Source organism: Cricetulus griseus, chromosome 8, assembly GCF_003668045.3.
Source record: "Cricetulus griseus strain 17A/GY chromosome 8, alternate assembly CriGri-PICRH-1.0, whole genome shotgun sequence".
Lineage (NCBI taxonomy): Eukaryota > Metazoa > Chordata > Mammalia > Rodentia > Cricetidae > Cricetulus > Cricetulus griseus.
The window spans coordinates 6,092,092-6,119,497 of NC_048601.1; positions in this window are offsets into that span (position 1 = coordinate 6,092,092).

Below are 27,406 nucleotides of genomic sequence, written 5' to 3' on the forward strand. Positions count from 1 at the left end.
TCCGCTGCCCAACAGCAAACAGCCAGTGTGGACTGCCAGCCCGTGAATGAGCCAGCATAGACATTCCAGTCTAGTCTCTCTTCCACACAGCATCAACAGTCAGAATCAGGTACAGCAGCAGAACTGGCCAGCTGAGCCCAGTCAACCTAGAGACTTGGGAGCAATAACTAAATGACTGCTGTATAAGCCAGTGAGATTCTCCATTGGTTTTGTAAGAATAAACAAAATACTTTCTTAATCCCTCACAGTGATAATGTGCCAGTTAGACATTACTATGTGGCAAATCACCCCAAATTCAGCCATTTAAGACAATATTTCATCAAACATTTTTTAAAGGGCTAGATAGCAAGTATTTCAATCTTTGTGAACCATGAAGTTTCCTTCTCAGCTACTCAACTCTTCTGGTTCTGTAGAATGAGAGTAGTCATGGATTGCACAAAGACAAATGGCCATGGCTGTGTGCCAATAAAACTTTATTTATAAAAAAATAAAACTGGCAGGTGGTTCATGGGCCATGATTGTCAACCTCTCTTTTGAAAGTATAACTGGGTACTATTGGTCACTCTCCTGTAGGTCAGATGGATCGCTCTGTGCATGCAGGCAGGTTTAGCTGATCTCAGCTTGGCTCTTTCATGCACCTGCCATCCGCTGGCAGGTTAACAAGGGGCTGGCTGGCCTCCGTGGCCTCCCTTACATCTGCTGTCTTTCTGGCTGCCAGCTGGAGTGATAGGGGTGGCTGGGCCACACGTCTCTCGTCATCCATCAGGCCAGCCCAGGGTTTTTCACTGAATGATGGCACAGATCCAAAAGAAGAAGCAAAACTATGGAGACCTTTGAGGCCTCCATCAGAATTGGCACATTCTCACTCCGTTCCATTCTGTTGGCTAAAGTAAGCCACAAGATCAGTTCATATTTAGGGTATGAAGGAACTATGCTTATCCCTTTGATGAGAGAGTGACAGTCACCACTCAAAAAGGGTGGGGGCCTGGGAAAAAGAAATAGGGTCATGTGGAAATTATTAGACCATGAATACAAGTCTTTGCACTAGGATTCCAAATGGAAATTCTTCTTTGTTTGTTTGTTTATCTATTTATTTAGGCACTGAGGATCAAACTTAAGGCCCATGGCTAGACAATTGCTTTATCACTGAACTCTACCCCTAACTCTGTCTTTGTTTTGTAAATGAAGAAAATGCAATTATGGAAAGGGCTGGTGAACCCAAGTTATTACTATCAGCTAGGACAGCTTTGAGAAATGGAAAGCATCTCATGAACTGTGGAGCTATGGGTGGCAGTTTTCCCTGGTCATCTTCATAGTCCATGTGGAACCATCAGGGACTCCTCCACACCCAACACCATCAGGTATCCTTCCAATGCTCAGCTCCATGAAGGTACAGCTGGCGTGAGAAACACTAATCATATACTTGGGTCACCAAAACAACATCTTCTAACCAGAATCCTCTCATTAATACACTCTAAGGATCTTAATTCTTAACTTAACATATCTTAAAGCTAAAACATCTCCAGACATCTGAAGCCCTTGGTCACGTGCCATGTAAATATGGTGTGGCCTGGTGATAATGGGTCCAGGGAGAACAGCTCTGACCCAAACCCTGGAGCCAAAGATTTGCCGTAAACACTTAGAGGGAGGTGGCTACAGGCTACAAATTACTCACCAGCTGCCACAGTTACAGGCAACATCCCACTCATTGGTTCTGAGTCCAGAGGTACTTATGAGGATGCCTGGGCCAAAACTTTCCTATTCACAGTTGCTACGGTGCTGGAAAACTGGTTGAAACATCTTCCCACCCTGATTTAACAGCTTCTCACAATGCTACAGCCCTGTATTCATTTCATTCTCCTATTTGCAGCTTAATAGCTTACAGAAATAAGGGTTTCCACTCTACATTTCCCGATGGATAGGACCGACTTGGCCAGAGCATATGTTACAGGAAGCTCATCACTGGAAGACTTGACTCCAGCCTGTCCTGGAATTTGCTCTCTACCCAACTTGGCTGCCCTTCATTCAGCTTACAAGTTTTCCTAATGTTTTGCTTATTTTCCATGTTTGTTGTTTTTTAAAGCAACTCTAAGATGCCTTTGTGACTGATTCAGAAAGCTGTGCCCTACTGCTTCTACTCTTACACAGCTCAAAACCTTCAGGAGGCAACTCTATATCCAGTGCAAGGCACCAATGCTGCTCCCAGATGTACCTGAGGTCAACTCTCCCGCCCTGTCAATAAACAGGGTCAGGTGGCTCTAACACACATAACCACCTGAAATGAGGCTTCCCATTCATTTCTGTGCCTACAAGTCTTCATATGTCAACAATGAGACGTTTTCCTTCTGTTCCCACCACCCACCTACATATTGCAGTCCACCTCCCTCCCATCCCAGCAGCCCCTTGCTCCACCTGAGGTAAACCCCTTATCTCCACAGTCCCGTGCCTCACTCATGCGGCACCTTGTAACAAATGTCTACCACCACCTTTGTATTCTATAACCTTGGGTTTCTCTGGCCAAAGATGGCTTCATTTATGAAATTTCGCCTTTTACTCCCTTTTAAGAAATAAAATTACTATCTACCATGTTTCAGCATTATCTATACCTGTTGTATCATGTCCCCTTTTCTCTACAGGAACCCAAGTTTCTCCCCAACATAAAGCATACCTTTAGCATATTCTGTCATTACTCTTTCATTTTCTAGGGCAAGGTCTATGAAGGACCTCTGTAATCCCTAATGTTTTCTGCTGACATAGCAGCAGCTGTACCAATCATGGGAATAAGAGTCTGGGGAGAAAGTAGAGCCTACATGCCTGTAACCGTGTGGGAGGTGTAAAAGCAAAATTGTTAATAACCTCCCCAGGGTTTCAGCTCTTGTCCTGATGCTGGTGTGATTTCACTGTGGTGAAATATTTCAGTTCAGGCTTCAAAGCATAAAATAAATAGCAAGGAGGTTTAAGTCATCTCATCAGAGTCTAGTTTTGTCACTGAGATCTGCAGGCTTCTTCCTGGATAGGAGAGCACGGTAGGAGACATGCCCAAGTGAGGAGGTCTTACCACATGGTGTTGGAACATTTTAAAATGCAGTCTTGTCCCAAATGACAACCACAATAGATGTTGCTTCACACCTCATTTCTCCTTTGTAAGATAAGCCTCTTTCTTTGTGACCAAGTCACCACCGTCTTTAGCAGATAAGCCTACTTAAGTGGGCCGGATTCCCAAGCATTTCTATCAGTTTCTGGAACTTTTATGTGTGCAGAGGAGAGGGGAAGGAGATATTTAGACTTTTATGTGTGCAGAGGAGAGGGGAAGAGGGTATTTAGAGGCCCCATCATGTGTTCAAAGCAGACGACCTGTGACGAAGGCCATCGTTTCATTGATCAAGAGTATCAAAACAGATCTTCCACAGCATCTGTGCGCATACACGGACACATCTTCGTGTGTTTCTCTAAGATTTTTTTGGTTCTTCAAACAGCAGCTATAATCAAGTTCATGCATCTGTTGCTCACACTCATTAATGAGCTTCTAACAGCCACAGAGGCTTCCAGTGAGACTGCTATAGGTTGGAATTAAGTGTCCCCAAAGGCCTTGGTCTCCAGCAGGAGACTCTTTGGATCTGGTCAAAATGTAAAGAGATGAAGCCTGGGGAGCCCAGGAGATGCCCCTGTAGCTTAAAGAGCTTGCCACACAGTATGGACCTGAGTTCGTATCTCTGGTATCCATGTAAAACCAGGCACAGTGATGTGTAAACCCAGCATGAGGAATATGAAGACAGCAAAATACCCTGGAAATCACAATCTAGCAAAATCAGGGAGCTTTTTTAATAACACACCTTGTCTAAAAAAATGATGGAGAGTGACAGAGGGAAATATCCAGTGTTGAGTTCTGGCCTACAAACACATGTGTACACACACACACACACACACACACACACACACACACACACACACACACACACACACACACACAAACACACTACACATGCTCACATACATACAATCACAAAATCAAATATACACATACACAAGAGGTCAAACCCACAGGGAGGTCTTTAGGTCATTGGGTCTGTGATTCTAAAAGAAACGGTGGGACCCTTACCCCTTCTCTCACCTCTTGTGCTTTGTGAGATGAGGTAGGTAGACTTGCTCTGCCATGCCTTCCTCCCACAATGCTGTGCCTCATTCACCCAGGAAGTGACTGACCTACACTCCTGAAACTGGAATCCTTCTAGGTTGATCCCTGGGTTATCTGTAATGATGGAAAACTGATAGCCACAATGACCTAATCTTGGCCAGTCACTGTGACACACACCTTAAAACGACCATAGCTGGACTCTCCTAGAGTGTCCCTTCTCTGGGAAAGCTTCACCCTCTATCTTGTTGGGCAAGAAAGACCTCTGTTGTTGACTCTGTCATAACGCTAAAGTCTAATTCACAAAAGTTCTGTTCATTGTACCTCTGAAGCACACAAGAGTCAGAATGCATTTCCTGTCCCACTGCCATGCCCCTATTTCAAACTGAAATCATCCTAACCCCAAGCTATTGAAAGAGGCACCTCACGCATCCTCCTGGGTTTCTTCTGCCTCCTCATGCTCACCCTCTACTCTCAAGGGTCTGTCTGTTTTCATTTTAAGAGGGTAGCTTGTCCTTTTTATTGTTTCAGTTGAGCAGCTCTTTATGCTCTGGATATAAATGTCCTTTTCAAAGCGTACCACGTTCTGAATATGCCTTCTCAGTAAAAATATTGCTGCCATTTATGACTGAAGAACTGGCTTCTCAGAGAGGCTGTGTTCTCTGTTCAGGGTCACCCAATGAATGAATCACAGATCTAAGGTTTGGAACTACTTCTATCTGCTTAAGAACGTGAGCTATTCCCAGTGTGCCCTTCTGTGCCCATTTCTCCACACCGAACCATGCCCTTACATTTGCTGAAACAACTTGTAAATATGTGTGTTTACTCCTGGTGACTCTTCTGACTCTGCCATTCTTCCAAGAATTCTCCTAGTCTGAATCTCCCCCAATATCTCCTGCCCAGGTATAGACCAGTCATCTTTTTGGTAACCAATGAGAGCAATGTATATTTACAGTGTACAAAGATTTTTCTACAGCAAGTCATAGAAAAATAAATAGTTTAAAAATAATAAAGTCTTTAAAGAGACAGTAATAAAATATATAAAAGAAACCACATAAGGATGAGAAATACTTAGGGCATCTGGACCCTGTTTGGTGCTTTGTTGATTTTGAATTTTTTGAATGCTTATGACTGAATGACACCTGCTGAGAGACATGGATTATGGAAGTGACTGCTTATATACTTTAGAGATGTCTTAGATTCAGAATGGAAGTTGAGAAATATGTTGCCCTGGGGGAGAGGTTGTGCCTTTGTTTCCATAGGAAATGAAAAGTTCTTGATTCCTTCAAAGTTAATAGAGGTCATATGTGACCAGGGGAGAACTCCCGAGGATCTTAGCTATACACATGAGGGAAAAGGCAAAAAAAAAAAAAAAAAAAAGTTACTGGACAAGTGATATGTATGTGATCACTCTTCATGGGAACAGATCTGAGATCAGATCAGATGAAACATGATAAATCTTTTGGCTATTGAATCCCCATGACTTATTATTATTATATGCCATCCTTTTGTATGGCATGAATAGAGGTCTGGTTATACAGTCCACAAAGACTTTATAAAGTTACCAGATGCCTTTTACCTGCTCATACAAAACAAAAATCATCTCTAACTGACTTGTGCACACTCCACACCCCATACTTGTGTTAATGCAGATTTATATGCTACCTTTAAAAAGTTGTATGTTTTCAGAAAAAAAGGGGCCAGACACCAATGAAAACAAGTAGCCCAGGTCATCCTGCCTCTCAGAATCCTTCTACTTCAGTTTCCTCAAAATTTTGCATCCAAAGAAACTCACTAAGATAGGATTGATAACACAATATTACTCCAAATATGCCAAATACAAATTAACTGGACATTGTGAATATAATTCTTAGCTGATAATTGTTTTAGTGTGTTAGAGTTAAAAACATTTCCTCTTCAATTAGATTAAAAGGGGAAATGTTATAGAATATTTGTTTTTACTATGTAAAGATGTGTCGCTGTGGTTGGTTTGATAATGAGCTGTTGGCCAATAGCTAGGTAGGAAAGAATGGGAGGGACTTCCAGGTAAAGAGAGGAACTGCAGATGAATCTCGGAATGCAAGAGACTGACCAGCCAGATTCGGAGGAAGCAGGGAGGGCAGAACAGAAGTGAGGTAATAAGCCACCTGCCAGAATGTAGGTTTTAAAATATTGGCTAATTTAAGTTATAAGAACTAGTTAGGAACAAGCCTAAGCTAAGGCTGAGCTTTCATAATTAGTAAGTCTCTGTGTCATTATTGGAGAGCTGGTGGAACAGAGAAAGACTTGCTACAGTTCTGGAACTTTTTTTCTGGTTACTTTTGGGAAAACCTTGTGTTTAAAAAAAACATGTGAATTTTTAGTGCTCAACAAAAGAAGCCTACCAAATTGTACATATTTAATAATATTTTCGGTATAAATACTATTTCTATCAGCCAGAAGTTTTCTTCAAGTCCCCATCAGTGAAGCCCGCCTATTTTGAAGGCCAACGTCTGTTTGTCTCTTTTCTTTCTTTCTTTTCCTTCTTCCCGCTCTCTCTCCCCATCTCTCCATCCATTCTTCTTCCCTTACTTCCGCATAGTCTACCTCACTTCATTCCAGAACCTGATACTAATGGATGTGTTGCATTTTTACCTCTCCTGTGTCTTCTTTCTCTTGGCACAAGGCCCCCGAGATACATCCCATTGTCACCATTGTCAGCAGTGCCTTACCTTTTATGAATAAGTAATATATTATTTCATACAATGCTTTAAGGTAGCTATACCAAAACCCTCTGTTCAGCATGACTTAAACAGGCATTTGCGCTGTTTCTGGTGTGGGAACAAGTCCGAGGACACATTCTGAATAGCTGCTCTTTCGGATCACATGTTTCTCATTTCTTTTAGCATAAGGCTTAGGGATGGAATGCCGGGTCATATGCTCAGCCTGTGTTTACCTTTATAGAAATTTGCAAGACTCACTGATGACTTGTTGTGCCATTTTTATGGCCTCTTGTAACATATAAGAATTCTAGTTGTGAGGCTGGAGAGATAGCTCAGTGATAAGGCCTCCCACTATTCTTGCATGGGGCCTGGGGTTGGTTCACAGCACCCACACGGCAGCTCACACCTGTCTTTAACATCAATTCCAGGGGATCAGATGCCCCTTTTCAGCCTCTGTTGGCTAGTGTATGTATTAGTGAACAAAAACTCACAAACATACACATAAAAGGAGATAAATAAAATTTTTAAATGTTCTGGTTTCCCCATATTTAGTCAATTTTTAGTGGCATTGGTATTTTCAAATTTAACTATTCTAGGGGTGTAATATAGACTCTCCCTGAGTATTTACTTTGCATTTCCCAGATGATTAAGGATGCTGGGAGCCTTCTCATGCTTAGTTGCTGCTTGACTGTCTTCCCTTTATGGTTTTCACTATTTTCAGATCATGTATTCTTTAGGAGAACCATCTTTATTTCATATGTTCTGAATAGAAATCTTTTAGTATTCTGGGACTCATCTAATCTTTTTTTTGTGAGCTGATGTCAGTTTTAATTGTTAATTCCTTAGCTGTGAGATTATTGCTTCATATGTGTAGTCTATTTTCTGTTTTACTTATTTGTTGCAATTTTATGGTGGGGTGGTGTATATAATGTGTTTCTCTAAGTCAAGGTACATACGTGCCACAGCGTGTGTGTGGAGTCAGGGGGTCATTTTTACTTCCCACCATCTGTCCTTCCACCCTATGTAACAATAAGTCTTTCTGCCAAAGCCTGAGCCCTGCTGCCATGTGGGCGCTTTCTGCCAGGCCCCCCAAGTTCTGCTCGCCACCACATTAAGGTCCCAAATAACACAGAGAGACTTATATTAGGTACAAATGCTGCTTTGCCAATGACTAGGATTTCTCATCTGCTAGCTCAGTCTTAATTATCAACTATTATCATAAGACTTATCTTAATTATCAACTATAATCATAAGACTTATCAGGCCTTTCGTCCTGTCTTCCTGGTGGTTACATGGTGGCGACTCCACAGTGAGGAGGAGGAAGAGCAAGAGAAAAAGGGAATGACTTCCTTCTTGTCCTTGCTTATATATGAGTCTGCCTGCTATGTCACTTCCTGCCTGGATCTCTACTACATTTCACAGAATCCTTGATTCCTAGTCCCGCCTAACTTGCTTCTTCATTGGCCAACAGTACTTTATTCAACAACCAATAAGATAAACATATACACTGAGGGACCTCTCTATCAACCCTAAGTTCCATGGCTCAAACTCTGATCATCAGGCTTACATAACAAGCACTTTTGCTTTCTGAGCTACCTCACTGGCTCCCTGTGTCTCACCTATGAAATCTTGGCTCATGACAAGGTTCTGGAAATAGTCCCCTATCTTTCTTCCAGGATCTTTAAATTTTTCTATCTTCAACTGTAACTCCCTTGGGTACCTGGGTTACTTCTGTGATACCAGGGCATATAAATGAAAGCCAGTTTTCATGCAGTTCTAAGTTCAGCAATGGTGTTAAAATGATTTTTCCTGCTTCCTTCACTTAGGTACCTTTGTCAAAAGGAAATCTGTTCCATCCATGGACTTTTCATTCTGCTTTACAAATATGCTTCAGGTATAAAGTGACACACTACCCAAATGGTTTAGCTTTACAGTAATGCTTTTAATCAAGTAATGCAATTACCCCACATCTATTTTTTGAGTTTTCTGGAAGGAACCTTTCCAGTTCCATATTTAGATTATAATAATCATTTCCACTTTTATTTAAAAGCTTGTTGGTACTGAATTGACTCTATAGTTCCATTACAGAAGAGTGAAAAGCTTAACATTTTATTGAGGGCTTCAACTAATTAGGCAATCCATCTCTCCTTGTAGATTTCTAAGCAGAAAAAGCAATGCTAGGGACATCATGTTAACTGATCTCAAACTGTGCTACAGAACCATAGTAACAAAAGAAAGCATGGTACAAGAATACAAACAGACATAGACACATATGGGGTGCAACAGAAGACCCAGAAATTCTACCACACTGTAAAACAAAGGGTCAAAAGCAAACATTGGAAAACAATAGAGCATCTTCAAATATAGTACTTAAAAAAGTTATATATCCTCATGCAAAAGAATGAGATTTAATCCTTATCTCCCATCCTGTACAAAAAAGCAATTCAAAATGTACCCAAGACCTTAATGTAAATTTTTAAACCTTAAAACTGCTAGAAAAGAATTACTTAAAGACATAGGCTTAAATAAAGACTCTCTGTAAAACACTATGGTACCACAGAAAATGAAGTTACCCAATTTTAGCAGTTTTCCTAAATACAAGTGTAGTCTGTCAATGGACTTCTGTTTGTATGTTTATTTTCTTATTTTGGTCATTTTCATTGCTATTTAGTAAGGTATAAATGTGTAATTAAATTTCAAAATATTTCAAGAAAATCATTTAAAATTACAATTTTCTGTTCCCATGTCACTTTAATTATGTATCACATGATTCAATAGCTTATATTTTTACACTTTTTACAATGTTAAGATTTCTAACTTCCATGTGCCATTTCCTTTTTGACCTATGTTTTGTTTACCCATGCAGCAATTGATTTCCAATTACTTTGGACTTTAATTGATACTTAATAGTAATGTCTAGTTTGTGATAGCTCAAATGTTTAAATCTGTTAAAATACATTGGCAATTGTTTTTATAACTCAGAATAAAATATATACTATTGAACAGTCTTTGTGCTATAGAAATGAATATAAATCTATTCTTGTTGAATTAACTATTATGTAAATGCCAATTAAGGTAATGTGGTTGACAATGCTTTTGGGTTTTTCTTACTGGTGTGTGTGTGTGCATTCATGCATACATGTGTGCATGGATGTGTGTGTGCTTGAGTGCTTACATGTGTGTGTATAAGCATGTGTGTGTGCATGAGTGCTTACGTGTGTATATAAGCATGTGTATGTGTGTTGTGAACTTATCAGTTATTGGGAGCAAAGTACTAAAATTTTCAATTATGATGTAATTTCTTCCTGTTTCTTCCTTTCATAGTCTAAGTACAGATTTCATATTGTTTGATACTATATTGTGACCATAAATACATAAGATTGTTGTGTCTTCTCAATGAATTGAAAGTTACCTTTTAGTTGTTCTAAGTCATCTTTCATGTGTTTGGAGGTCTGGTCATTGTTACGGATTTGTGTCCCTTCCACGCCTCATATGAGATAATTCACAACCACTGACCTTCACATTCAATGACTTTTGTTGCCACTTTGAATGACTGTTAAGCTGATGCAGTGGTCTCTCAATGCTGTTTTATTGTAGATGCTTAAGGAATACAGTACATTTTGATATACATGGTGACAGTTAAAATATATAACCATCATCTTGTACAGTTGCCTGTTTTGTGTGTAGTAAGAGAATCTAAAAATGGATCCCAAGGGAAACATGAAGACAATTTTACTAAAGTTGGAGAGGAAAAACAATAGGCCAGGCAAGCTGAAAAATATCCAAAGCTACTAAGAGGAAGAGGGGATGAATTAAAAAAAAATTAATGTTTTCAAATTTAGGAACTGAAATCTGAGAAACAGTGAGAAAGCCCATGTCTGGAAAAGCATGTCTTTAAATGGTATCAGAGGCTCTGATATCACAGGTCAAAGATTACAACAGGGACACACGATTAGAGATTGGAACAGAGACAGCTTAATAAGAAAAGGAAAGAAATCCAAAGAATGGGAGTGGTCTAGAGAGCTCAAGGGAGAATCAAAAGGTAATGAATCACGAGGTATATAGCCTTTATAAGACTCTGCCATGCATAGCACTGGGGCTTTTGGAGCATGCTCTGTTCCCTAAATAAAGCCCAGGTGAAGAAGAACTTCTTACATACATTAGTCTTGATGTTTCAGCCTCTAACTCCCATTCTCCTGCCACTATGGAAGTAGAAGGCTATTAGAGCAAGCATGGCCCTGTCTCCTGCAAGCTGGAACACAAGCAACAGATGCTATGTGATTAAAAAAAAAAAAAGACTCTAGATGATGGTAGGTAGTACAAGGGAAAGAAACAGTTCTGAGAGAGGAGACAGCTACTGATAAAAGTCTTCTATTGTTTCTTGCCATCTTTCTAATGACACTTGGTAGATGAAGGGGATAGTGACAAGATACTAATTGTCACCAAGAAGATGAAATGCCCTGCACACAATTCCTTGGGCCTCAAGAACTCAAAGGCAACCACTCCCCGAAACCCCACTCCCTTAACACAAAAGGAACAGAGAGACCTCAGATCACACAGGGCTAAGCCCACAAAGTGACAAGTTCTGGCTGAGCTAAAATTTAAAATATGTTACTCTCCCATTTTCAGTCAACTCTTCCTACTTTTGTTTCATGCACTGGGGATTTGAAATTGTATCCTCATGCTTATACTAACTCACTGAGCCATCTCCCTAGCAACAACAACAACAACAACAAAGATGTCTTGAGAATCAGGATGCTGGTTCAAAGACTCTTTCTTGCCTATGTCACTTTGTAGCAACAACGCCAACTCAAGCATAGATGCAACCCTGGGTTGACAGCCCAGAATATTCTGCAGGTTCATATGGTGTTTGCCATGAGTTAAAGGAAGACATGAGCAACAAGCATTTCTTCACACAAGATAGGGCACTAACAATAGACTAAACAAGTTATTTCACTCAAGACTTCCTTGGTGAGCCAATGAGTTTATTGGAGTTAACTCTAGGAACATAGGGCAGGGGTTGCTAACAAGAGCATAAATGGAAACAGCTGCATCACAATAAAACTCCACCACATTGTGGATGGCAGCCTCATGGAAGTTTCATCATGGAGTCCTGACTTCAGTTAAACTTTCACCTCTTATATTTTCTAGTGACCACAAAGACCACACGTAGCTGGGGATAGGGATGTGTGGAGTGCCTCTGCTGTCATTCCTCCATCTTCTCTAGTAATAGTTGACACCAGCTCAATACCGTAATTCTGTCCATCTGTATCTTATCCTGTTGCCATGACGATGGACCAAGCATTCTTCAGGTCTTCCCAAGTTCAATTCCATTATGGCTGCTGATCAAGTCATGCTGGGAAGAAATACCTATTCCTCAACACAAGGCCTAGACAGAGCTACAGGTCCAGGATGGGGATGGGATCTAATTTGCAACAGACAGGCACTGGGTAATGATTCCCCCTGCAAATATAAAGCCTGTAAGAGTTCAGCTTTGCTTGATAAAAGGCTAATGGAAAAGCAGAATGAAAGTATGATAAGACAAGTCCTGCTGCCCATGGAGACTGTGACTGGGTAGGCGGCATTGTGAGGTGATGAAGTAAATTAAAAGAGCTGAGGGACAAAATGCAGTTAATACAAGAATGACAGTCAAGGGAAAAGGAATGTCCCCCACAATCCCCTTTAACATTACTATTGAACACACAGGAAACAGCAAGGCTGTGGAGACCACCATATCCACTTAGATAGTAACCAACGACAGGCAAGGATGAGGGCAAGAAGGTAGGAGCACTAATTATGTGCTAGGCACTGCTGCCAGACTCCAGAAGTGAAATAAACATGACCAAGCCCTCAAAAAGGAGATGAAAGCTATTGAGCAATAATGAAGACAATTCAGAAACACAAACTCTGATATGAAGAACCCAACAATCCAAAGCACTGGGTGGCTTTGGGCATGTTAATCTCTAAGAATTATAATCTCCTTCGTTGGTTTGTTCTTGCCATGGTAATTAAATAAGACAATGTATGTGAACGTCTTAACATGCCTGTGTCTCATCATAGACTTAGTCAACACTGGGAAGAATTAGGAGAGGTCGGGAGTTGTCCAGACCGTGGCTGACCTAGAGGCCCCATCCTAAGAAACCTCCTCATTTTTGTCTGTGGAAATGCAGCTTGCACAAGTATTAAGGGATCCAGCTACAGGCTCACATTTCCTGGCAGGTACCTCATCCTTCCCTTAACCTAGTGCAACACTAGGAAATGGGTGCACGCCCAGATCTGTGGACAGCGCTGGGGATTTCAGAGCTTGTCAAAGTAACCGAGTGAACTTTAATAAGGACAACTTCTGCTCCGAGCCACCCCCCACACCCAGGCGTACAAGGACTGTTAGCACACTGTACACTCACTTCCTGAAAGTGTTCCGACTCGAAAAATTAGCTTACGGGAACAAGGTATTTAAAAGCACATTGAAAGCAAATGCTGAAGGGCCTTTAAGATCCAGTAAGGGTTTTCCAACATACCTTATTTGGTAAATGGAAAATTGTCAACACTTCTCAGTGTCTCATGGGAAACCCTTCCACTGAATATGACGCCGGTCACTTCGTGTTAAATAAATGAAATAAGCTCTATACTTCCGTAAGTGTACATTATATCTAAACACATGTGGCTTCCTTGACCTGGCTAGCTTTAGCCTCTCTTCAAATACAAATCACAGAAAGTGTAATGTGGCTACAATGTGTCAATCATAGCGCATTGCCTCTGAGGGTCCAGCCAGCTTCTAGAATCCGCACCAGAGACGTAGCACAAGTATTTCCACAAAAGAAATTTAGCATTAACAATCAAAGTAGATAACAAATTATTGTGGGGAAAATAGGCCAAAGCCTGAAGTACTAACCATTACTGAATAAATGCAGAACCTACTACAAGGTTTGACACGATGGGTACGTCTCTTGGTAGATCTCAGTATTAGTTACTCTGGTCCCTGCTGTGAGAACAGCGGTTAAATAGAGGAAGGGAAGGGTCTATTCTGGTTCACTGTTTGAGGGTGCAGTTTCCTGAGGTAAGAAAGGCATGGTAGAAGTTGACTGTAACTGTGGCAAAAGGCACATGAAGCGACTGCTCATGTTATAGCCACAGTCAGGTAGCAGAGAGTGATAGGGGTTGGTCTTCAACTGCCACCCTCCACTTTCTCTATGATTCTTTCTGGGACCCCTGCCTCTATGGGATGGTGCTTCTCCACTCCTGTGTTTACCCTCTATGCAGCAGCCCTCACAGACGAAACCAAGGGTGTGTGACCTAGGTGAGTCAAGTCTAGTCAGCTTGGCAAAAAGGAGACAACATCCATCGCAGGCCAGGCTATTCCTGTGTTAAGCAATTCTCTGTCCTTGTGCAAACTGATTGAAAACCATCAACCAAAAACAGCTTTATTTTCTTGTGGCTTCAGAGATTTCTCCCCACAGTGCCCCCATTCTGTTATCTTGAGTCTTGTAATAAGAGTGAACACCATGGCAACAGACGCATGGGATGCAGGAGACTGTTTACTTCAAGGCACCTGTGAAGAGAGGAGGTGAGGGGCTGGGACAAGGTAAGTCAGCAACCTATTCCCTTCAACCAGGCCCTCCTTACTAACAGACTAATCAGCTACGAGTGTACCCATGAATCTCTGTGAAGTTAGAGTCCTCATGCTCAAGCTCTGAACAGTGCTGCATTGAAAATCACATTTCAATACCTGTGTCTTGAGGGAACGTTTCATATCCTCAAATGACTAACACCCTGGTCACACATCCAAATGTCACAATTGCTGTGTTGTTTAGATTATGTGGATAGCTTTGCTAAACACTTGTCCTCATATGGCTGGATTCTCCAGGGAATAAAAAGCATTCCTTTGAAATCAGAAGTTTTTGGAGAAAATAGTTTTTTAAACCCAAAAGGATAGCCCCATTCAAACCTTTCTTTGTGGGAAGCTGTCCCTACAAATAGCTTCACACTGTGGCGCCTTTCTTGGGGACCAGGAACTCTGACAACCTCTTCTTTGTTATACAGATGTGGAAATTTTTTTTCCTGAAATTCCCTTTGGATTCAAAGTTCTGTACAATAACTGACTATAAAGTAAACCATTGAGTCCATGGGAAAGGATTGCATAGAGTAGGCTGTGTCCAGATATGTGCAGAGTAGTCTCTGTGTCAGGATGTGTGCAGAGTAGTCTCTGTGTTGGGATGTGTGCAGAGCAGTCTTTGTGTCTGGATGTGTGTAGAGCATGTTCGGCATCTGGATATTTGCACATGATGCTCTGTGTTGGGATGTGTGCAGACGAGACTTGGTGTTAGGATAGGCTCACTGTGTGGAGAGAAGAGGAACATGGCTTTCTTATTGCTTGGAAAGGCAAGAAACAATGTCTACCTATCCTCTCCTTTCTTCTATTTAGTGAACAATTAAAATCATTCACTGACTAATTTCCTGAGGTTGACTATTTATGGACATTTATTAATGGGTAATTTATCTGGTTAATAGAATATTCTGTAAACTGAGTACCATGTTTGGCCAATAAATGAAAGAATCAGTACAGCCAGAAAGCGCAAACTGCATGAAGTCACAGACTTCCTCTAAACTCTCCAGAAGAAAGAGCCAATTCTTTTTATTTTCTTTGACAACATAAAAGAATGAAAGAAAAAGAGAGAAGGGCACCCAAAAAACAATTGTATTAAAAATTCTTCCCTCCAACAAATCTATCTGAGGCACACAAGTTAGGTAGCTTGAAAGGCTGTTTGATTTTGTTCATATTTATATCATTAATAATAAATGTGGCTATGAAAATCAGGTGGGCTTTTCCTTTCTCAGAACTCTGGTTACTTGGGGGCTCTGCACAGAACACAAGAAGATATTTGGCTTTCCCTCTAGTTGAATGGCAGCTGAGCTTTCAGCCACGTTTTGTGAAGGGAGCATTTGCACAAAGGGATTACCAGGTCAAGCTGACACTTGGCCCTAGTTGAACAGCTCAGCACACTGCAGTGGGAGATTTGAAAATCTCCATATTTTCTTCAGAAAAGGTCCCATGGATATAAACTCCCTCAAAGCATGCTATGAGGGGCTGATTCTCAAAAGCTCTCTGGTTGTGAAGAGAATAGGATGAGTAACGGAGCCCCAAGCTTGTCTCTCTGTGTTCCATACATACGGTAAGATCTCAGAGAAACTCTGGTGTAGACAAATCGACTCCGGTTCTGAAGATCTGCTTTTATTCTTAGTCCAGCTTTTCTGTCAAACTCCACCATTGGTGGAAATGAACTGCTGCTGGCCAGGGCTGAACATAAAATTCCATTATGGAAGTGGCAAAGAGTTGGTAAGTCAAGTCTGCGAGGCCTGTGGCAGTAACTTACTTTGTCTGTGGTTTCTACTTTGTCAGACTCTGTGGAGCCATGAATCTATCTTGTCCTTAAAAAACTGAAAGAGGGGGCTTTTAAAATAAATGTAATGCTAAATTTATGTGCCCCGGGAGCCGCGTATCAAGGCCCCAGGCTGATTAGACACAGATGTGCCTAACAATGTCCATGTTATGGACCAGCTGCAGGTGTGGGAATAGATCCTTCTCCGGGACCCTCAGCAATCAGCACAGCGGTTTCCCCTGGCCCTCAGTTTGGAGTTTTCAATTAACACTACAATGGTATTGTTGTTCTCCTGTATTAGATCATATGTCATGTAAATGAACTTGAGTATACAGTTAAACCTGACAAGGTGATTTAGGCCAAGGATACATGTGTTCAGTATTATAACTTGATTGAGGTTAAATAATAATAATAAAAAAAGCCCTGACATGCTTTAACATTTTTACTATTTGGCTTATCAGTGGATTTTCACATTATGCTTTCATAAAACAAAATGTCATTTATAGTAGGGCGAGACACTTATGAAAATCGAGACACACGCCGACTCATAAATGACTGATATGATTAATCCCAGATTGGACGCTGTGATATGGGCAGCCCAGCACCTGGAAGCTCTCTCTGTTGCTTCTTTTTTTTAATTTTGTTTTTAACTTGCTTCCTTCTATTTTGCAAATTTCCTGATCTTTCATCTTCTCCCGTCACATACGGAAGCTGTATCCACATAATCGCCCCCATTGGTAAGCACAGCGGCCGTATCTGGGATCACTCTAAAATATCACTGGCTTTCAAACCATGAATCTAGGCCCTCAGTAGCTAGGACCACCTTCCACTGTCCTCGGGGTGTCGTGATGTGTGGGAGAGTAGCCGGCTTACTAAAACATCACCTGACAGCTGCCATCTCTCTGAATTAGACTCCGAGCTTATCAGGACAGGACACTTATCCATAGCGTATAAGTGCCACAGGCAGTGACTGTCCCATGAATAAAGACCAATAAAAACACGTTGTGCCTCACCCCCAGAACACTCGCAACCCTCATTAATGCTGGTGGACCGCGCAGAACTTGCCACGTTAGTTACACCTCTGTTTGTTGCCTCCATCTCTCAGAGAGCAGACCACACTGTTAAGTCAGTTCAGCAAAATGTACTCTAGGATGCTGGCGTCTAGGGAGAGCTTTATATCCGGTGAGCGTGTGCATTGCCAACACAAGGGAAGACAGGGCCTGTTTGTCCTGAGAGCATTAATGAGCTGCATTGCACGGATTAACAACCTTCACACCGACTGCGGCGATGGCTCACAGGAACTTGTGTGGATGAAGGAGAGAAATCATGGGGAAGATGAAGTCAGTCCTGAGATTTCCACCTGAGCCTCTGTAAAAACTCAGGCCCAGCAAATGGCCTGAGAGCTCTGGCAGATGGGCGTGTGGTGGTGAGTGTTTGAACATATGAAAATTTCATCGTAGCTACAAACGTCGATGCCGGGTATAATTACAACACTATGATGAACGACTAGGGAGGCCCAATGGAACCTTCTGTAAAACAACCACAAAGGGAGGCGGAGCAAACGAGCTCCTGAGCTCCCAGGAATAAGCATAGGCAGATCCGTGCCGCAATGAGGCCACAGGTTTTGTGTTTTCTGATGCCAAGGCAGCCATGCTGAGCCTCTCTGGGGCACCAACCAGACCCTGTAAGGCCAGCTGGGGGCAAGCACACAGTCAGTTCTTTTCCCAAAAGATAATGGTGCCCAAATCTGAGTTCCAGAAACAGATTCACAAGTCCATGGAATACATCAGAGGAAATGCACCACGATCGCTCTTCGTGTAAAGAAGCCCCCGGCCAAACCTGGCAAGTTAGCTTGGTCCTGAGAACTCACACCATGGAGGGAAAGAACAAAGACCCTAAGAAGATGTCTTGTAACCCTCACACAAGTGCGGTGGCAGGTACATGCACACGCGCACGCACACACACACACTTTAAAAAAATAATAATGATACTGTTTTTACAAGAGAAAAGAAAGTGCAACATTCGCAAAATCATAGAGCAAATTAAATACCTATCGGCATAGCTTCAAAACTGCCTCGTATATTCTTAATGCGGAGGAAGCGGCAAGCTACAGCGCTTAACTGTGAGAAATAAAAACATGGAGGTCACTGTCGCCACAAAGAAAATGAGTGAAAATACAGGTCCCACAAACTGAGGACATAAAACAACCACCACAAAATACGTGTCTTCTCCCTTACTTTTACAGGATGCTCTGAGCGTGTTAACATTAATTTTTAAACCTAATTTTTATTTGGATATACCCATGCAGCTCTTCCTAGGATCATATCACATGCTTATGGCCTATGGAACAGGATGTAACTTTCTCCCCCCCCCCCTACAAGGACAAAATGCAGCCCTTTTTTTTTTTGCCAAGTATGTAGCAGCATTATGAATACAATTATTCCACACTATATGACCACCCAACCCCACGTTACTGTAAGGTACTCTCCTCCAACCAAAGGTGTCTAAGAACTTGAAGAAAATGAAAAGTAATGATGATATCCATGTGAATTACCATTCTAAACTCAATCCACTTGTCATTTACCTTCCCAGTCAGTTTCTATAATCTGGTTGCTGTATGAACAGTGGAAGTGTAACAACAAAATTGCATTTGTAATTTTTGAGACAGAATCTTCCCATGTATCCCCGGCTAGCCTGCAACTTACTGTTCAGACCATGTCAGCCTCAATTCACAGAGATCCACTGGCTTCTATCTCCCAAGGGCTAGGATTAAAAGCATGTGCCACCACGCCTGATGCAATTTTTGTGTTATAAGAAATCAAAGGGCAAGTTGGCTATGACTAGTGGTACCTCCGTATTTGAACAACAGATGTCAGAAGTTGGTCCCAGGACCTTCATAGATACCCACACCTACAGATACCCAAATCTGTTATTTAACAAAATGGATATTCTTCTGTGTTCTCTGAATGGCATCTGGGTTTCATACCTAACATAGAGTCAATTCGATGTGGGTAGTTTATAGAAAATGATGCTGTTTTACACTCAGAACCCACACATTTTTGATCCACAGCCTTTTGAATCTGAAGATACACCACCTTTGGATGGAAGTTCCTGACAGCACTTGCAAGGCAAAAGGTAGAGGTGTTTGCCTCTGTTCCCCACTAAGGAACATCACGTACAGAAGACATATCCTTAGAGTCACAATTTAGTTACATTGCATACAAACCATCCCAACATTGCACCCATGAAAGAGGCTCTATCCATTCTGTGTCCCTGATACTACAACTAGGGACTAACTAGAAGTGTCACTTAATTATTGCCATGTGGATCTTTACCTAAGAAACACTCTCAATCTGTATTTAATTCTTCAGGAAGTCTTCTAAGCAGCAAATGGATCTATCCAAGTAAGGCATTATGTGTCCTGTGGAGCAGGACAGAAATGAGAACTAACTTTGTCTGTTCTCAGAGCTCAGATAAGATCTATGTCTACATGGATGAGTGACAGAAAGACTTACAGGACTTTGGGGGGGGTCCATAAGGCAGCATCTCCTCCTTGGGCTGTTTCCACAATAGCAATCTCTACCAATGCCACACCCAGTGACTACACAGCATTCCTCAGGGTTCAAGCACTCTACCTGGAGGTGGGAATCTTCCATCAGTCCAACCAATGATTCCGATGAGGAGCTCAGGCTGCCCAGTCAGTGGTTAGAAGAGGACTCTTGCCTATAACCACAAACCAAATACTGGTTTCAGAAAAAGCAAGTTATTGTTTGGGCTAATTATTACCACAAATAAAACATTGGATCCCGTGACAGAATTCAAATGCAAATATCTTTGCCTTAATTTGCATGTAAAGGCAGTTACTTTGTAATCTAAAACATCAAGATGCATAAACAAGCAAACACATTTCACTAGAGGGATTTTCAGGGGTTATTTGATCTTCTCTGGGATAGAAAGAGAAAGGTGGGGACATGTATACTTTGTATCCTACATAAAGGAGAGTCAGATCACTCCACACTAGCCACATCTTTGCCCGGACGAAAATTTTACTACATGGGTAGGGTTTAGGGCCCTGAATATTGTGTTAGTTAGGCTTCTGTTGCTATAGAAAACTCCAGGACCAAAAGCAACCTGGGGAGGAAAAGGTTGATTTTGTTTACAATTCCACATCACTGTTTATTACAGAGGAGTCAATGCTTGGAGGCAGGAGCTAATACACAGGCCATGGAGGGATGCTGCTTACGGCCTGCTCCCCACAGCTTTCTCAGCCTGCCCAGAAGTGATACCATCTGCAATGGATTGGGCCCTTCTACGTCAATCATCCATCAAAAAGAACAATAGGCTTGCCCACAGGCATTTTCTCAGTGGAAGTTCCAACTTCCCAAAAGACTTGAGCTTGTGACAATTGACAAAAAGCTAACCAATACAGACACTATGAAGAAATTTCCTGGAGAGCCTCTAAGAAACAAGAGGTTTATTATCACAATTAAACATTGATCGAGTCTCCTACTTTTTAACAAGAATGTCACATCTCACATAAATGCTTAGGAATCTTCTCAACTCTACCACCCCTTGTAGACCTTGGAAGCTGAAGGAAGAGCCACCACAGCCAAAGGGTCTGCTGCTCTTCTGCAGTGGCAAATACATGATCAGTGCCAGGTAGACCACCCACCAACTGGTGGCCCATAGATCTTTGGAGATGCAAAAACGGACCCAGGGCAAAAGAAAAATAGAGAGTGTATAGCAATTAGAAATAAGCAAATTAAAGTCAAGAAGCATTGGCTTCTTCGGGATGACACAGAACTCTCTACACCCACAGCGGGAGGGGGCAGTGGGGGTGGCTCTCTACTCTTGGATATTGGAGGTCACGGAAGTGCAACATGGTTCTCACACACTGGTGGTAAGTCAACACTGAGGATGTTAAGATGTTAACTGAAGGACTGAGAAGATGTTTCCAGTTAAGGGCACCTGCTGGGTTTACAGAGGACTGGAATTCAATTCCCAGTGCCTATATCAGGTGGCGAACAACCTGTGAACCCAGCTCCAGGGAACCGAGTTCTTCTTCTGGCCTCCACAGGTACACATACACACGCATATATGTGCACACACAAAGCATTCACTGACATCAATAAAAATTAAATTTTTTAAAATGTTGTATAAACCTCTGAGTCTCTGATACTCTCTATGTCTCTCTCTCTCTCTCCTCTCTCTCTCTCTCTCTCTCTCTCTCTCTCTCTCTCTCTCTCTCTGTGTGTGTGTGTGTGTGTGTGTGTGTGTGTGTGTGTGTGTGTGCTCCCACACAAACACGTGCACTATGTCAAAATACAAAGGATTACATGTCTGGGAGAAGATACGAGATGATGTTACTTTGGGAAATGAGATTAAACAAATGGGCTTTATGAGTAAAACGTGTTTGCTTAAGACAATGCCAGTGCTAGTTGGACTTGTAATAATTATGTTTATACATTCTAAAATCATGATTACAAGAGTTAGTTGTGGCCAACTGTGTACGTAAGACACAGTAAAATGAGACCCAACACGAGGAAGTATAACAGCTATCTTTGAGTCTCAAAACTTGCTTTAACTAGGGCACTAGGCGAATGAAATTGTTGAGCCACAAAATAAGAGAGCATGTATCTCATAAAATGAGAAAATATGCAAGATTTTCCCTTGTATTAGCTTCCATTCTCCTCTATGTGCAAGAAAAAATTTCTGATAATCATTCAGATTCAGTATTATAAGTGGTTTGGATTAAACCAAAGCCACAGTTTGCAAAAGCAATTCCCACCAGAAGTTGTCTTTAATATCCTTTGTGTTGACTTCTTCTTCTGGCCTAGTTGCCCTGTCTTCTTCTGTCTCATGCCTTTAAGCTCTTGTTTGCATCCTTTGATGCCTCTTTTCCAGGTACACACCCCTTCATAGGCAATCTGGCTCATTCAGTATCTAAATGCTAGACAGAAACACATCAATGCTGAAGCCTGTAGTTCTCACCCAAAATGCTCTCCTGAAGTCAGGAAGCAACCATGCCTGTCACATGACCCTCTCACCTCTGCCTTCCTGCTTCAAATGATCTATTAGCATGTCTAACAGCTGTGAGGTGAGCATGTGCTCAGGAGAGTTGAATTACCCTTTTCAGTCTATTCCATGAATACCATATATCCTGGTCAAAGGCCCTCAGTGTGTTATGTCATCCTTTTGCTGTGTGTGACCCTTTATATATGAGGCTGTCATTACAGCCTCAGAAAAACAAAGCCCTTCCTTTGTAACCGCCATAGTCCTGTTTCCCGATTCACTGCAACAAACACTGTAGCTTTCATCCCTTAACCTTTTTGTTCTCAGTGCCATCAGATACTGAAGCTCTGCTAACCACACCTTCCAAGGCTCCCACATTCTTTTTTCTCCATTGTTTAAATTAGAAACAAGATTGTTTTACATGTCAATCCCAGTTCCCTCTCCCTCCCCTTCTCCCCTGTCCCCCACTAACACCCTACCTATCTGCTCCCCAGGGAGAGTGAGGTCTTCCATGGGGCGTCTTCAGAGTTTGCCATATCCTTTGGGATAGGGCCTAGGCCCTCCCCCATGTGTCTAGGCTGAGGGAGTATCCCTCTATGTGAAATGGGCTCCCAAAGTCCATTCCTATGCTAGGGATAAGTACTGATCTACTACAAGAGGCCCCATAGATTTCTGAGGCCTCCACACTGACACCCACATTCATGGGGTCTGGATCAGTTCCATGCTGATTTCCCAGTCATCAGTCTGGGGGCCAAGAGCTGCCCCTTGTTCAGGTCAGCTGTTTCTGAGGGTTTCACCAGCCTGGTCTTGACCCCTTTGCTCATCACTCCTCCTTCTCTGCAACTGAACTGGATTCCAGTTCAGTTCAGTGTTTAGCTGTGGGTATCTGCTTCTACTTCCATCAGCTGCTGTATGAAGGCTCTAGGATGGCATATAAGGTATTCATCAATCTCATTATCAGGGGAGGGCATTTAAGGTAGCCTCTCCACTGTCACTTAGATGGTTAGTTGGTGTCATCCTTGTAGATCTCTGGAGATTTCCCTAGTGCCTGATTTCTCTTTAAACCTATACTGGCTCCCTCTCTGATGGTATCTCTTATCTTGCTCTCCTCTATTCTTCCCCCTACACAACCTTCCTGCTCCCTTATGTCCTCCTCACCCCTCCTCTTCTTCCCTTCTCATTTTCCTAGCTCCCTCTCCCCTTCCCCATGCTCCCAATTTGTTCAGGAGATCTTGTCCCTTTCCCCTTTGAAAGGGGACCATGTATGTCTCTCTTAGAGTCCTCCTTGTTTCCTGGCTTTTCTAGTAGTATGGATTGTAGGGCTGGTAATCCTTTGCTCTGTGTGTAAAATCCATATATGAGTGAGTACATACCATGTTTGTCTTTTGTGAGTGGGTTACCTTGCTCAGGATGGTTTCTTCTAGTTCCACCCATTTGCCTGCGAATTTCAAGATTCCATTGTTTTGTTTTGTTTGTTTTTTCTGCTGAGTAGTACTCCATTGTGTAATTGTACCACATTTTCTGTATCCACTCTTCAGTTGAGGGGCATCTAGGATGCTTCCAGGTTCTGGCTATTACAAATAATGCTTCTGTGAACATAGTTGAACAGATGTCCTTGTTGTAGGAATGTGCTTCTTTTGGGTATATGCCTAAGAGTGGAATTGCTGGATTTTGTGGTAGACTGATTCCCATTTTCCTGAGGAATAATCATACTGATTTCCAAAGTGGCTGTACTGAGTTTGCACTCCCACCAATAATAGAGGAGTGTTCCCCTTTCTCCACATCCTCTCCAGCATAAGTTATCACTGGTGTTTTTGATTTTAGCCATTCTTACAGGAGAAAGATAGTATCTCAGAGTTGTTTTGATTTGCATTTCTCTGATGACTAATGATATTGAACACTTATGTGTCTTTCAGCCATTTTAGATTCCTCTATTAAGAATTGTCTATTTAGTTCTGTACCCCACTTTTAAATTGGATTATTTGTTGTTTTTTAGTTCTTTGTAAATTTTGGAGATCAGCCCTCTGTTGGATATGGGGTTGGTGAATATCTTTTCCCAGTCTGTGGGCTGCCGTTTTGTCTTGCTGACTGTGTCCTTTGCCTTACAGAAGCTTCTCAGTTTCAGGAGGTCCCATTTATTAGTTGTTGATTTCAGTGTCTGTGCTACTGGTGTAATGTTCAGGAAGCTGTCTCCTGTACCAATTAATTCAAGGGTACTTCCCACTTTCTCTTCTAAGAGGTTCAGTGTGGCTGGATTTATGTTGAGGTCATTCATCCATTTGGACTTAAGTTTTGTGTATGGTGATAGATATGGATCTATCTGCAGTCTCCTACATGCCAGCATCCAGTTATGCCAGCACCATTTGTTGAAGATGCTTTCTTTATTCCATTGTATATCTTTAGCTTCTTTGTCAATAATCAGGTGTTCGTAAATATGTAGGTTAATGTCAGGGTTTTCAATTTGATTCCATTGGTCGACCTGTCTATTTTTGTGCCAATACCAAGCTGTTTTCAGGACTATAGCTCCTATAATAGAGCTTGAAGTCAGGGATGGTGATGCCTCCAGAAGTTCCTCTATTGTACAGGGTTGTTTTGGCTATCCTGGGTCTTTTGTTTCTCCATATAAAGTTGAGAATTGTTCTTTCAAAGTCTGTGAAGAATGGTGTCGGTATTTTGATGAGGATTGCATTGTATCGATAGATTGCTTTTGGCAAGCTTGCCATTTTTACTATATTGATCCTGCCTATCCAAGAGCATGGGAAATCTTTCCATTTTCTGGTATCTGCTTTCTTTCTTTAAAGACTCAAAGTTCTTGCTATACAGGTCTTTCACTTGTTTGGTTAGTGTTACCCCAAGATATTTTATGTTGTTTGTGGCTATTGTAAAGGGTGATGTTTCTCTGATTTCTTTCTCAGCCCTCTTATCGTCTGTATATAGTAGGGCTACTGATTCTTTTGAGTTAATCTTGTATTAACATTCTTAGGACCAGCCAGCATCCCTCCTCCCTCCGCTGGTTTTCCCCATCATTCTGTATTTCTGCCAAAGAAAACTGCTGGCTTTTCCCTTAGCCTGTGTCATGTACTCCATGCCTTCACATCTTTCATCTCCAGCTACCCCCGCCAGAAATCTGTCAGGTTCTGCAGGGTCACAAGGGGTGGTAAGATTTCTAGGCTTCACCTTCTTCCCCCACCTGGTGGCAGTGCTGTGGTGCAAGTGGGGGGCAAGAGCCAAGACAGTGCAGAGGAAGACCTCTGTGCCAAATCACAGCCACCTATTGCTTCCTCAAGCAACGCCTGGAAGCCTTGGCCACCGTGATGACTGTGAGTCAACGAGGTTCCCTGAAAGTCACGGGTGTTTCTGAGGATGATCCAGTGGAGCCGAGAGGAAGACACAAAACTGGAAAGAAAAAGCTGCCATTTCTTTCTTCTTGCCTCTGGAAGCCAAGTTAAAAGTGGGAGCCATCTGGATGATTCGGAAGACACTGTACACTCTCCCCCAGGCACGTTTCTACGCATACCTGGCTTATCCATCGCTCCCTGCTGCAGCTCTGCTCACAGAAGCTTTCCTTCCCCTTATCACACCTGCCTCTCCAAGTTCAAGACCTCACAGCAGCAATGTCCTTAATGGCTGGAAAGCAGCTCAGGATGGAAGGCTGACCGAAAAATGCCCTTCTGACTTCCCAGATGCCTAGCCACCACGACTTTGACACTAGTGTTTTAGTTTGTCCTGGGTCAGCAAGTTCTCTCAGCAAATGGGCATAGCTATTGTCTACTTCCATGGAACAGAGAGTAGTAACCACCACCACCACTCAGGGGTACAAAATGATGACCTTCAACTTAGCCCCTGAGTCAGGCTTGCTGATGGTGCCTGTATTTTTCACAAGCCTGAGCCTGAGCGTGGGCAGCTAGATGGAGTCATCTGCACTCTGCACAGATCCCACCTTCCAGAAGACCAGCTCAGCTATGTTGTCATGGCGGTAGTGCCTTTTGAGGAAGAACCCACACACCAGAGCACTTATAGCCTGAGTTCTGAAATAAAATGTCATTGACTGTCAAGATCAACAAGGGTAGAGTAGCATCAAAGGCTGGAGACAAGACTGGTCCCTCTTAAGGAGGGTTGAACACTGCAAAGAGTAGCGATGGGTAACAGATGTGTGCGTCTGCTGAGAAATGCTAGACTGAATCCACCCATGGGTCCTCACTCATATGGACCTGTGTCTGCTAAATGGAGCCTCAGTATCAAAACCCCAGGAGCAACTGGGCTGTGTACACCAGACATAAATCCATGGATCCACAACTCCGTCACAGGCAGAGAAGGCTGAGATGGGAAGTGAACATAGATGTCAAGACATGAGTTAAAGGAAGGAGCCACAAACATGAGACCAGACAGAACAAAATGATGACCCAGATGAGAGTCCTCATCTGCAATCCAAATGCTCTATCCAAACAGCTGCAATCAACGACATCAGCAGTAAAGCCTCCAATAAAAAGGGGGTGGTCTAAGAAAGGACCTCAGAGGTAGTGAGGCAGGCTGAAACTATTTGTTCATATATGAATGACTGGATCACAGTTAATTGAGAATTAGACGTACATATTGACGAACTGAGCAGGGTATGCACTGTCATGAAGTGATGGGTGCAGAAGATTCACAGGTTCGTTTGTTGGATGCCAGTCTGTAGTGGGCATTCACTCCACCCATGACCTAGCGCTATCTGGCCTAAGAGAGGCTGTGTTTCTCACCTGCCTACCTGACCTCTTAAAAAGAAGGAGGGGGGGCATGCTGTCTTGGGTGATGGAGCCCAGGTCAGGTGGCACGAATAGGGTGTCATCAGTCCCCAGTTTTCCAAGGACTCTACAAGTGGATTTACCATATCCTGTATTCGTGAGTATATTTTCCCCCTTTTCATATCTTACTAAACCTTGATTACGCCTTAAACAGATGCAGGCAGATTTCTCACTACAGCAGTCCTTGCAGCTCAGCAGCTAGAAAAGGCGTGTAGGGAGACACTCTAGCCCCGCCCCAGTTAACCCAGACAGGTGTGACGGAACACGCCCATGAGGGCACGGTGAGGGGAAATCTAAGGCTTCTTAAGGGACCGTGGACACGTGGACCCTCTCTTCTTCTGGCCCTTCTGCCGGCTCCATCCTCCTCGCTTTGGCCTGCGCTTGGCTGGTGTATCCAAA